The sequence below is a fragment of the Phocoena phocoena genome, chromosome 2 (assembly GCF_963924675.1).
Source record: "Phocoena phocoena chromosome 2, mPhoPho1.1, whole genome shotgun sequence".
Taxonomy (NCBI): Eukaryota; Metazoa; Chordata; class Mammalia; order Artiodactyla; family Phocoenidae; genus Phocoena; species Phocoena phocoena.
In genome coordinates this window covers 6796323-6807702 of record NC_089220.1, presented here as the reverse complement: position 1 = coordinate 6807702, position 11380 = coordinate 6796323, and the positions used below count along the sequence as shown (strand labels likewise).

Here is an 11380-nt window from a genome sequence, read left to right as displayed (position 1 = left end):
AATTATTTTTGGATTGATATAGGTTCATAGAAGTAGTTTTCAGGAATCCTCTCCCCTTCTCCTCAATAAGAGAGGAATAAGATTGACCTTGGTTTGCATTTCAGCTCGGTTTTTACTATATCGGTATCTTTGGGTGATAATATCTTACCCACACTGAATTTCAGTTGTTTAATTTCTACTTGGGGATAAGGATGCCTACCTGACCAGATGACTACAAGAGACTGAGGACAGCTGTTGTGTTCATCCTGGACCCCGATGCGCCAGGTAAGTGGTATCTGCTATTTTTAGCTTTCTGGGCAATTGTAACATGACCAGGCTCTGGGCCCTTCCCTTTCTGGGGAACTCCATCACTCAGGAAGGACTTTCTTGACTCTTGAGGAGCAACATTCGCTCTTCACCTTCATTGCTGGGGTCTGCAAACACTTTAGATAATGTGCCCAAGAAGGCATGTGGGTTATGGATTCACTTCTTTGGTGCCACGTTTAATATTGTTTTCTGTGCATCAAAAGGAAAACTGAAAGTGCTTTGACACATGCATTGCAAAGTTGTCTTGTTACCACTTTATTTTAAGTTTCTGAAATGTCTCCTTGTCCGCCCATGTCTTTGAATTTAGCAAATACTTCCTGAGAGTGTACACCCTGGGTTGGGTGTCTTGTCATGATATGGTGCAGAGTGATGAATTGGGCCAAGTCTCTGTCCTCCAAGAACTCACTATGTGAGAGGGGGGCATACCCAACAGCAGTATTACCTCTACAATACATGACAGGATGAGTTACAAAACCCTGTCCTTCGTTTGCTGTATATGTGGTATTAAATTGCTGGATGTGAAATGAGAAGACCTATGCTTCACTATGGCTGCATGACTTTTGGGAAGGGACTCAATGTCCTTGAGCCTTAGTTTCTTCAGCTGTCAAGTGGAGATGTACCTACCTTAAAAGGCTGTAGTGCCAAGAATAAAAAGGAACGGATTACTGGTGCATGCAACATGAAACTTCCCATGTGCATGACGCTAAGTGAAAGAAACCAGACTCGAAAGGCAACATACTATATGGTCCCACATATACGATACTTTTGAAAAAGCAACACTTTAGGGAATGAAATCAGATTAGTGAATGCCAGGGGCTTGGGCTGGGTGTTGAGGAAACACTGGCAGGTGGAAATATTCTCCATCCTGATTGTGTTGGCAGTTAATGGCCGGATATTTTTGCCAAATTCTTAGGACAGTGTAACTTAAAAGGGTGAATTTTACTGAGTGCAAATTTTACCCTAATAAATAAGCAAACAAGTAAAGAAAAAGATTGCAAAAGACTAAATGAGATTTCTGTGAAAGAGCCTGTCGTAATGCCCAGCACCCAGTGGGTGCCCTGGAGGAAGTTTTTTTCATCTATTCAAAGCAAGGAAAAGAGGATTTTCTCTGAAGTAGAAAGCCCCAAGTTCAATGCCAGCTCTTCCATGTATTAGCTTTGCAACTTTGGACAACTTGCTTAAACTATCTGAAGTTCTTTATTCAGAAAATGAAAATAAAATGGTAATGTTGCAAGGTGGGAGCTTGTGAGAATCCAGTTGTATAATGTAAAGACCTAAACTTTAGGGTGTGTTACATGGAAAGTTTTACTTTATTTCTTTAAACACACTAATACTGTGCTTACTGTGTACTAGCCACACTGTTGAAGACTGCATAGGTACTAACTGATTTAATCCTTATCATGGACCCATTTTACAGATGCGGAAACTGATCATAGGAAGGCTAAGTACTGGGTTCCGGGCAACATCTGGGGTGGAGTCCAGAGCTCTCTCTCTCATCACTAGTCAATTTTGCCTGTTTGATTGACTACTCATTTACCATCAGCCATCTTGATGCAGGAAACCGCTTCTGAACCAACCTACGTGTTAAAAGTCTTACCCGGAGAAGCAAGTCTTTTATTCTTTTCAGTGAAGTTCCTTTTATAATTGTTTCCAGATGATGCAACTGGCTCTCAGATGTGCTGAGTGGCTTATGGAGGCAACCGAGCTAGGACTTGATCCCAGACCTTCTGTCTCCAGAGCTGGGATTTTCCTTCTCAGCATCAGTGTCTATATAAATCCTGCCTTCCTCGTCCACTTCGCAGTTAGAAATAAGCTCCCAGGCAAAGGTTTCTACGTGAGAACCTAAATAAGCCCTTTTAAATACTGCTTTCAGGAGTGTGAATTGCTAAGGCTTTTCCTGAGGACAATTTGGTGATGTGTGTCAAAAATGCCTTAAAAATGGACTTTCCCTTTGACTTACAATTTTAATTCTAAAGGTTTTTCTTAAAGAAATAATCACAGATTGGCAAAGTTCTATATACAAGCAATTCCATTACATTTTTTCACTGCTGAATTTCTGGGAGCACATTAAGTACTCACCAGTAATGGAGCAGTTAACTCATTTATGGAGCAGCCATTAAAAATCATGTTTTAGAAGGTTACTTAATGACATGGAACACTTTCATGGTGTTTTTGCAGAGAAAAAGCAGGATTAAAATAAAATTTGCGTATATGGCCGTAGGAAAGAAGACTGGAATAAGCTACATGAATAAAATAAAATACGTGGAAAAGTTTATAGACCTATCAAGGTGAGAAGATTATGGAAGAATTTATTTCTGGCTCTTGGTTTTCCTATATTTCCTAAATTATATATCTATTTGTGTTTGGGAACACAACAAATGTCATTACAACTTTTTTAAAAATTTTATTTAATTTATTTATTTTTGGCTGCGTTGGGTCTTCGTTGCTCTGCATGGGCTTTCTCTAGTAGCAGCGAGTGGGAGCCATTCTTGGTTGAGGTGTGCAGGCTTCTCATCATGGTGGCTTCTCTTGTTGTGGCACGTGGGCTCTAGGCATGTGGGCTTCAGTAGTTGTGGCACAGAGGCTTGGTTACTCCGCGGCATGTGCGATCTTCCCAGACCAGGGCTCGAACCCGTGTCCCTTGCATTGGCAGGCGGATTCTTAAGCACTGAGCCACCAGGGAAGCCACATTACAACTTTTAAAAGCATGAAAGTGTCTCTTAATCCCTTGAGGATGAAAATATAAGTAGGTCATGTTGGGTTCTCTATGGTAGGTCAACACAAATAGTGACTTTGTTCCCCAAACACAGTGGACCCTTTGGGAACTTGACCTCTCTCTATGTAGACTACACACAAAAGTAATATTGGATAGCACCTCAGTGCTCTGTAAACCCTCGATAGCACAGAAGAATAGAAGGTTAAGGTGGTTGGAAGGGAGCTCTGGGTATCACCTGCCCACTGGTCCCCAGTACAGGAATCTCCAAGTTTTTAGCCTTGGCAAGAGGCCCCCTAGCCTTCTCCTGAGCTCTCTCAGGGCCGGGGAGCCCCCGTGAGTCAGTGAGGGCTTTCTCACTGCTGTACCGCTCAGGTTGACTGGTGCTTCCACTGAGACCAAATCCAGGACTGCTGCCTCTTGGGGTCATATAGCATGAGTCAGCTCCTTTGCATAAGTGACAGCCCTCCCAGTGTGGGAGGACAGGTCATGTGTCCTCTGAACCATTCCTTTTTCAGACAGGCATGTGAAAAAGACTAGGGGGCTTTAGTCACTATGAGCCAGCAGCATTGGTCAACAGACCCAGCTCAACTGTGAAGAGCTTCTTCCCTCAGGAAACCCTCCTAACACCTCAGCAGACAAAAGATTCCCCCATCTGACTCCTACAGCAGCCTGTCTTTCAACATGGGGTGATGATGGAGTCACTTTCCTCAGCACTCTGTGACCTTCTCAAGTCGAGGGACCTTCTTCTCTGCATACCCAGTAGTTTAACAGGGGCATGGGTATCCATGCATTCATTGGACCACACAGCACACATTGATCTAGTGTCTGCACTGAGCCAGGCACTGCAGTAACTCTGAGTCTACAACTGTAAACAAAACAGATGGGAGCCTTCCCCGGAGGGAGTTCATAGTTCTGGAGGACATCAGAATATAAATAGATGATAAATAGGTACATGATAGATAGATAAAAAGGGATTGGATGGATGACTTGGATGGATGGATGGGTGGATTGGATGGATGGGTTAGACTGCATGAATAGATGGATTGGATGGATGTATTGGATAGATATATTGGATATATGGATGGATTGGATGGATGGATTGGATGGATAGATAGATAAATCAATAAATGGCAGGTACCAGCTAGTTTACACTATAACACATACTATGAAGAGACAGAAGATGGGGGCTCTAAGAGGAGATATAGTGAGTGTAAGAATAATGTAGCAGTTAGGAGCAAGGATCCAGCTCCACCTCTTACTAGTGTGAAAACAGGCAAGTTTTTATTTTTTTTTATCATTGTGCCTCAGTTTCTTCATAAGTCAAGTTAGGATTAGTTTATTTCTCTGGTGATGCTTAAAGCATGCAGGCACAAGCAAGTGTTGGTTGTTATTTTTATTGTTAAGATATGTGGGTATTGAGGACATATGGAGGGGGAAGGGTAAGCTGGGACGAAGTGAGAGAGTGGCATGGACATATATACACTACCAAAAGTAAAACTGATAGCTGGTGGGAAGCATCCGCATAGCACAGGGAGATCGGCTCGGTGCTTTGTGACCACCTAGAGGGGTGGGATAGGGAGGGTGGGAGGGAGACGCAAGAGGGAAGGGATATGGGGATATATGTATATGTATAGCTGATTCACTTTGTTATAAAGCAGAAACTAACACACCATTGTAAAGCAATTATAGTCCAAAAAAGGTGTAAAAAAAAAAAAAAGATATGTGGGTATGGGTGGGTGTGGTGTCAGGGAAGATCTTTCTGGGGGAATGACTCCTGAGACTTTAAGCATGGGTAAGAAATGGCCAGAAAAGCATGGGGAGTGGGGAAGGCGGAAGAGCTTGAATGAAGACTCCAAGGTGATAAATGGCCTGGAACCAAAGGCCAGGAGACCTAGTGTGGGAGAACAGAGGAGAGAGAACCCAGAACACCTGGGAAGTCAGCCGGTCTGCTCCTACAGGGCCTTGCAGGTCACCTCCATTGGTTTAAGTGTGCTGGGAAGTAAGGGAGTGACACGTTTTAGTTTTTAGTTTCTCTGGCTGCTCAGTGGGAAGGAGGGAGGCTGGGCAGTCCTCAGGAAGTGATGGAGAGGTGGTATGGAGGCAGAGCTGATGGTATTGCCTGTGAAGCCTTGTAAGAATGAGGAAACTACAGTGCACACACGTACAAACACACACACAACTTCTTGTGCATGGGCAGACACAGATTGGGTACCAGCGAATAATACATGGTGACTGGACACAAATTGGATTTAGTCTGTTCCAGGACCCCTTTTCAGGAGCCTTTATTAAAGAAACAATTATTTATGATACTTGTTAAAGATGGTAAAGCAGACCATTCAGGACCATCCTGATTGGTATAGGGATGACAGTGATAGTTTTGTAGTGGAAGAAAGAGAATGGGCTCAATTCTAGATACAGCATGGCCAGGTGGGAATTTATAGCCAAGGAACAAGGTGAGGGTCAGTAGATTGAAAATTACAGGGGAAACAGGGGTAGGAGAGGATTCTGGCCAAACCTATCTAAAAGGAATCTTGCTGAAGACAGGTTGAAGTGATCAGACATCACCTGGAGGATGATGGAGGAACCTAATCAGATTTTGAGGGGGATCAGATATCAACAGTAGGGGTTTCTTGCTAAACTGACTTAGCAGAGTTCTAGCTAAAATTGGATTTTACAAGGAAGGGCCCAGAGGGGCCTAAGAGAAGTTTCAGGATCCTGAATCAAGTTTGGTCAAGCAAAAGAACTTTGTCACCTTGTACACATATACATACAATATTCCCGTTCAAATAAGTGTGTGGCAGAGAAGCTGAATGACATTTCCTTCATAGGACAGATGAATGAATGAGTCTGAGGCTGGGTTTGCAGGAAGATGGTGTCCAGGAGGGAAAGGGTGATTCTTCTGTTCTCACTGGAGTTGAACAGAATGGAATATGCATTCTTAGGCTTCAAAGCATAGGAGAATGTTGACTCTGCAGCTTTTTTAGGAACACGAGCAGAGATGAGAGAATGGCAGACAGCAGTGGGGGAGGTAGAGCCTTGAGAAAGTAGTTCAGATACCAGGGTCACTCTTCTCAAACATTTGAAGGCCTGCTACTGGGAAACAAAGGTCAGCTGGTGTAGCAAGGCTTTGATGAGGAGATGAAGGGCCAATGGACAAAGCCAACAAACACGTGAAAATATATTCAACATCCTTAGTCATTAAGGAAACACAAATCAAAACCACAAGGAGCTATTACTTCACACCCATTAAGATGGCTAGAATTAAAAAGATGAACAATAGCTAGTGTAGGAGATGATGTGGAGTAATTGGAACCCTTATGCCTTGATGGTGGGAATATGGAGTGGAGTGATGAAAATGTTCTGGAATTAGATACTGGTGATGGTTGCACTACTTTGACTTTGTCAATGTACTAAAAATTAATGAATGATACACTTTAAACGGTAAGTTTTATGGTGTGTAAATTATGTCAATAAAGCTGTCATTAATTAATTAAAAAAATTTATTTTATATTGGAGTAGAGTTGATTTACAATGTTGTGTTAGTTTCAGTTGCACAGCAAAGTGATTCAGTTATACATATCTTTTCTTTTTCAGATTCTTTTCCCATATAAGTTATTATAGAGTATTGAGTAGAAAAAAATACAAAAAAAATTATGGGAAAAAGACTAGTTTGCACTTAGAAGAGAGAGCCAAAAGCACTTTAAACATATTACCTAAACTAGAGGATATTCTGGGTAGAAGGCTACATGGAGCCACTCATTTTCCAGGCCATGCCATTTGCTGTCCCACCAGTAGAACAGGGAATTGACTCCCACTGGGTTTACACACTGTTGGTATGTGTTTTGCTGGGTTAAACAGGTCCTGGTGAGGCTTGGGGACAGGACAACTAGAATGAAGACTCCATTGGACAAGTCATGTTCTCAGCTCTTGAGGGTCTAAGCTTGACCTCCAGCACAATCTGTCTCTATACCATGAACATTGAGCTCTCACCTAAAGAATGAGGAAGAAAAAGGACACTTGAGTTGGAGCTAACTGATGTTGAGCCTTTAAGGCATTTGGGGGTGCTGAGGATGTCAGCCCTCAGTCATCCTGGCCTCTGAGTCAGGCAAATGACATGATCAAAATAACCCTTAATCTCTCCGTAATTAATTGAGGATCTATAAAAATAGCGTAATTGGCAAAGTGTCGTAAATTAGCATACTAATACGGTGACCCTTGCTAGGTAAGCAGCATGGATTTACACGTGGGTGTTGTGCTGGGACCCATGGCTGAAAGGCAGATCTGGTGCAGGAGGTATCCGAGCTGCATTATCCCATCGTCGGGCTGCTTTCTTCCAAGACAAGGATTAGTGCTAATAATTTCTCCCCAGGGAATCACTATCTAAATTCAGGTTTTTTGCAGAGTCTGTAAATACAGCTAGGATCCTATTGGGGAGCAGAGGGGAGAGGCACAAGTAAGCAGGTCAATCCAAGTCTTTTGTGCACTAACAATGATGGAGAACATCGAAGTTTCCATGTCGCTTAAGCAGTTGTTCTGTTTGTATTGACCAAGTAAGCTATAAATCCAGGAGGGAGGTGATTTAAAGTATTAGAAGCCAGCGAGACTTTGGAGCCAAAAAAAAAAAATGTGTTTTCACATAGAGTTGGGTGATTCTGAGTAGTGGAAGGAAACTTCTGCACCTTTCTCAGCTTGCCTTGTTGTAACTGAACCTGAGAGCTCTCTCCAACCTTTGTGGCATGTTTGGCCATCACCTACTTTGAGAAATGGATATTCACAAATGGTCATGTTTTAGACACATCCTCTGACCCAGCTTATTACAAGGACATGTTATTTATGGAAGGGGTCCTGTCTGTAAAACTGCATGGTAGAAAGGAAACATCGTAGGCTGTGGCAAGGGGACTTGGACTCTAGACCCAGGCTGGCAACCGACTTTCTGTGCAGATTGAGGCCAGTGACTTCACCTCCTTTACACGTGGCACCATACTTAAAATGAGGAAGAGGCTTCTAGGACCCCTTCTTCATTAATAATATAAAGTATCTCAAAAGTCATGTCTGAATACTTTGGGGAGGGATGATGTAAAGACGATTTGCAAATCTACTAATAAATAAAGGCTTACTGATGAAAAGGAATGGACACTTAGCCTGTGCCTAAAATGCCAGATTCTCTGTCATGTGCTTTTTCATGGAATCCTCAAAACTACTGTGATTTTGGCTGTCATTTCCATCTTTGCAGCTAAGTTGGTTGGAGCTCACAGAGTTTGCAACTTATCTAAATTTTTTGGCATCTAGCAAGTAGCAGATGTGGGTCCTTATTCTAAAAAGTTAATAGTAGTAGGTAACATGCGTCAAAACTTCTTTTATGTGTTTGTTATTATTAATTCATTGAATCTTTTCAACAACATCGTGAGATAGGAAGTTTGGTAATTTTACAGATGAGCAAAGTGTTGCTCAGAGTAGGTCAATGGTTTTTTCAAGGTCAATGGGTTAATAAAAAGTTATGAAGAATTATTGCTTTCTGATGGCATGAGTGGATGAATGGATGCATGGATGGATAGATGGATGGATGGATGGATGGAACAATGAGGAAATTAACTAGACAAGTCTCTGATGAGGCTTGGACAGATAAACCACCCAAAACCCATGGTGGCCAACAACCATTGAGGGGTGATATGGTCATGTGCCTCTTCTGTTTCAAAGTCTTAAATGTTTCCACATTGTCTGGAAATAAAAAACTAATAAAAAAAGATTCTTCTAAATGGTATATAATAATACTACTACCATTTATTGTTCATGTAGTATATGCTACAAAGAATTAAGTATTTTCTGCACCACTTGTCTCATTTAATTCTCACAGCTGCACTGTAGATAGTAGTATTTGTTTTTTGATTTCACAGTAAAGAAACTAAAGGTCATAGAAGCTAACTAATTTAGTCATACACCTGGGAATGGGTAGCCACATAATTTGTCATCCTAGCTGGGATCATTCTGATAGTGAAAGGGAGGTATGCTGATAATTTGGGGGGTACAACAGGCATAAACAGGGCTCTTGCACACCGACTGGAGGTATTGTCTTTGTAACTTGGCAGTGGAAAACCTGGGGTGTAAAAACTTCCTCATCCCAGAGTCCATGTTTCCAACTTCTACCCTCCCAGCCTTGCTAAGTCTTCTTTCCACTATGTGCTCCAGGTTGGGCAGCTCTCACCAGTTCCCACAGGGCTGCTTCCATGCCGCCATGTTTGATGTGAGCCGTTGCATTCTACGCTGACTTGAACTGCTCATGAGATTCTCCTCCTTTGCATATTCCTCTGCCTGGTATACCCTCCTCCTCTTCTCTGACAAACTCCCTTTCAGTCTTCAAAACTCCTTCTGTCTGCACTTACCCTGGGAAGACTTCTGTCAATATTGACTTCCCTCTCTCCAATCCCATAATCTTTCTTCGCTGTTCATATCCCTTTTTCCTTCTTTCCCACTCAGTTATGATGTTTCAAGGGCAGACACTCATTGTTGTAACTCCAGGGTCCAGCATGGAACTTACCACTGAATGGGACTAATAATTTTTAAGAAAGGAGGGAAAGATGCTTACCTGGCAGGGGAGATACCATGATCACAAAGGTGGTTTTCCCAGGGCGAGGCTTATCCATTGCACTCTGGATGTGCTGACCCCTGCGATTTCCCCAAATGTGGGAAACTCGACTGCATAATTTGTGGTAGTGGCGGACTGCGTTCGCGCTTCCCCCTGATTTTTCTTCAGGTGTAAGATCAGAGCTGTGCGACTTTGTGTGCAGTTTGCCGAATTTTGTGCATCCGGTTGTTCGGTCGGGGTCGGTCTTGCGGTGTGCCCGCTTGGGTGGTGTATAAGTGCTGTAAACGTGGGCTTCACCGCGTGGAGACAGCGCTTGGGTTTAGCTGTGTTGGCAATACGTTGTTCAAGGAGCGGGCTGCTGGGTTACTAAAATTGAGTTTTGCGCTTGCGGCGGTCTCGGCTTTTGTAGGTGGAATACGTTTCCAGCGTTACTGCGCTAAAAATGGCGGCGCTGCGCAACCCGCCTGTACGTGAGGTACTGAGCTTTCACATCGCTGGGCGGCGAGAATTCGGGCACTCTTACGTAACCAGCGCTGTGCTTCGCGATGTTATGGTCCGCGGTACGCGGAACGCTTTCCGTGTGTAAGCCACGCAAAACGCAACTGTGGTTAAACTTTAGGTCTCACCGGGACGTCAGCGTTCGCTACGCATTAAAAAAAAAAAGAAAGGAAAAATCGGAGGAAAAGAAGAAGTATGAATATTTGTGGTTCTGATGGAAGTTGAAGATGGATCATTCATTCATTCATTCAACTATTTAATCAATGTTTATTGAGCACCTATCATTCTAGGTGCTGGAATTTCACTGGTTGATAAAACAGACAGCTAGTTGTTCTGGAGGTACGTGTTTCCTAAAAGGGGACAGACAATACATAAATAACCAGATATCAATCATGAGATTTATGTACCGTAAAGGTGTGGCTAAGCATCTTGCAGAAATAGAGAAATCAAGAGAATACATTTCAGATGCAGGAACACTTGCCCTTTACCTGATAGCCTGAATTTTATAGATGACAACGTGTCACATCCTCAAGGAGAACTTCCCAGTGGAGTTCAACCCTCTTTTCGTAAGATCATTTTGAGGAAGGTAAGATGGGTATTATTGTACCCAATTTGCAGATTCAAAGACAGGAAATGAGAGCAATAAAGAGATGGTTCCTAGGTGGTAGAGATTGTGCAAAGGGAGGTGGGATGTGAACCCAGATCTTCTGCTACCACGATTTTCCTAGAAACTCTGATTAATTGGAAGACTCTACCTGAAAAGTGATTAATAATATCATTTAAAAAATCTCATTTATAGTATTAGAATATACTGATATATAAATGTATTAGTTTTCTGTGGCTGCTGTAACAAATGACCACAGACTTGCTGACTCAAAACAACAGAAAGTGATTCTCTCACAGTTTTGGAAGTCAGAGGTCTGAAATCAGTACCACTGAGCTGAAATGCTCCTTCTGGAAGTTCTGGGAGCAATCCCTTCCTTACCTCTTCCAGCTTCTCATGGCTGCTAGTGTTACTTGGCTTGTGGTCACATCACTCCAACCTTCAAGACCAGCATCTTCAAATCTCCTTCTGCTCTGTCTTCACACTGCCTTCTCCTCTATGTGTGTAGTTAAATCTCCTTCTGCCTCCTTCTTGTAAGGACACTTTGGTTGCATTTAAGTCCTTTTCAGGTAATCCAGAATAATCTTCCCATCTCAAGATCCTTAGTTGAATCACATCTGCAAAGACCCGCCTCTTTTTTTGTCATATAAAGTAACATATTTACTGGTTCCAG

At 42.6% G+C, this 11380-nt stretch overlaps 1 non-coding gene across 1 annotated transcript; it reads left to right on the top strand.

The window, feature by feature from the left end:
* The first annotated feature begins 9597 nt into the window (after nucleotides 1-9597).
* LOC136119493 (U1 spliceosomal RNA) lies at nucleotides 9598-9761 on the top strand. Its single transcript, XR_010655492.1, has one exon. It is a non-coding gene; the product is annotated as a U1 spliceosomal RNA (small nuclear RNA).
* The last annotated feature ends 1619 nt before the right edge of the window (nucleotides 9762-11380 follow it).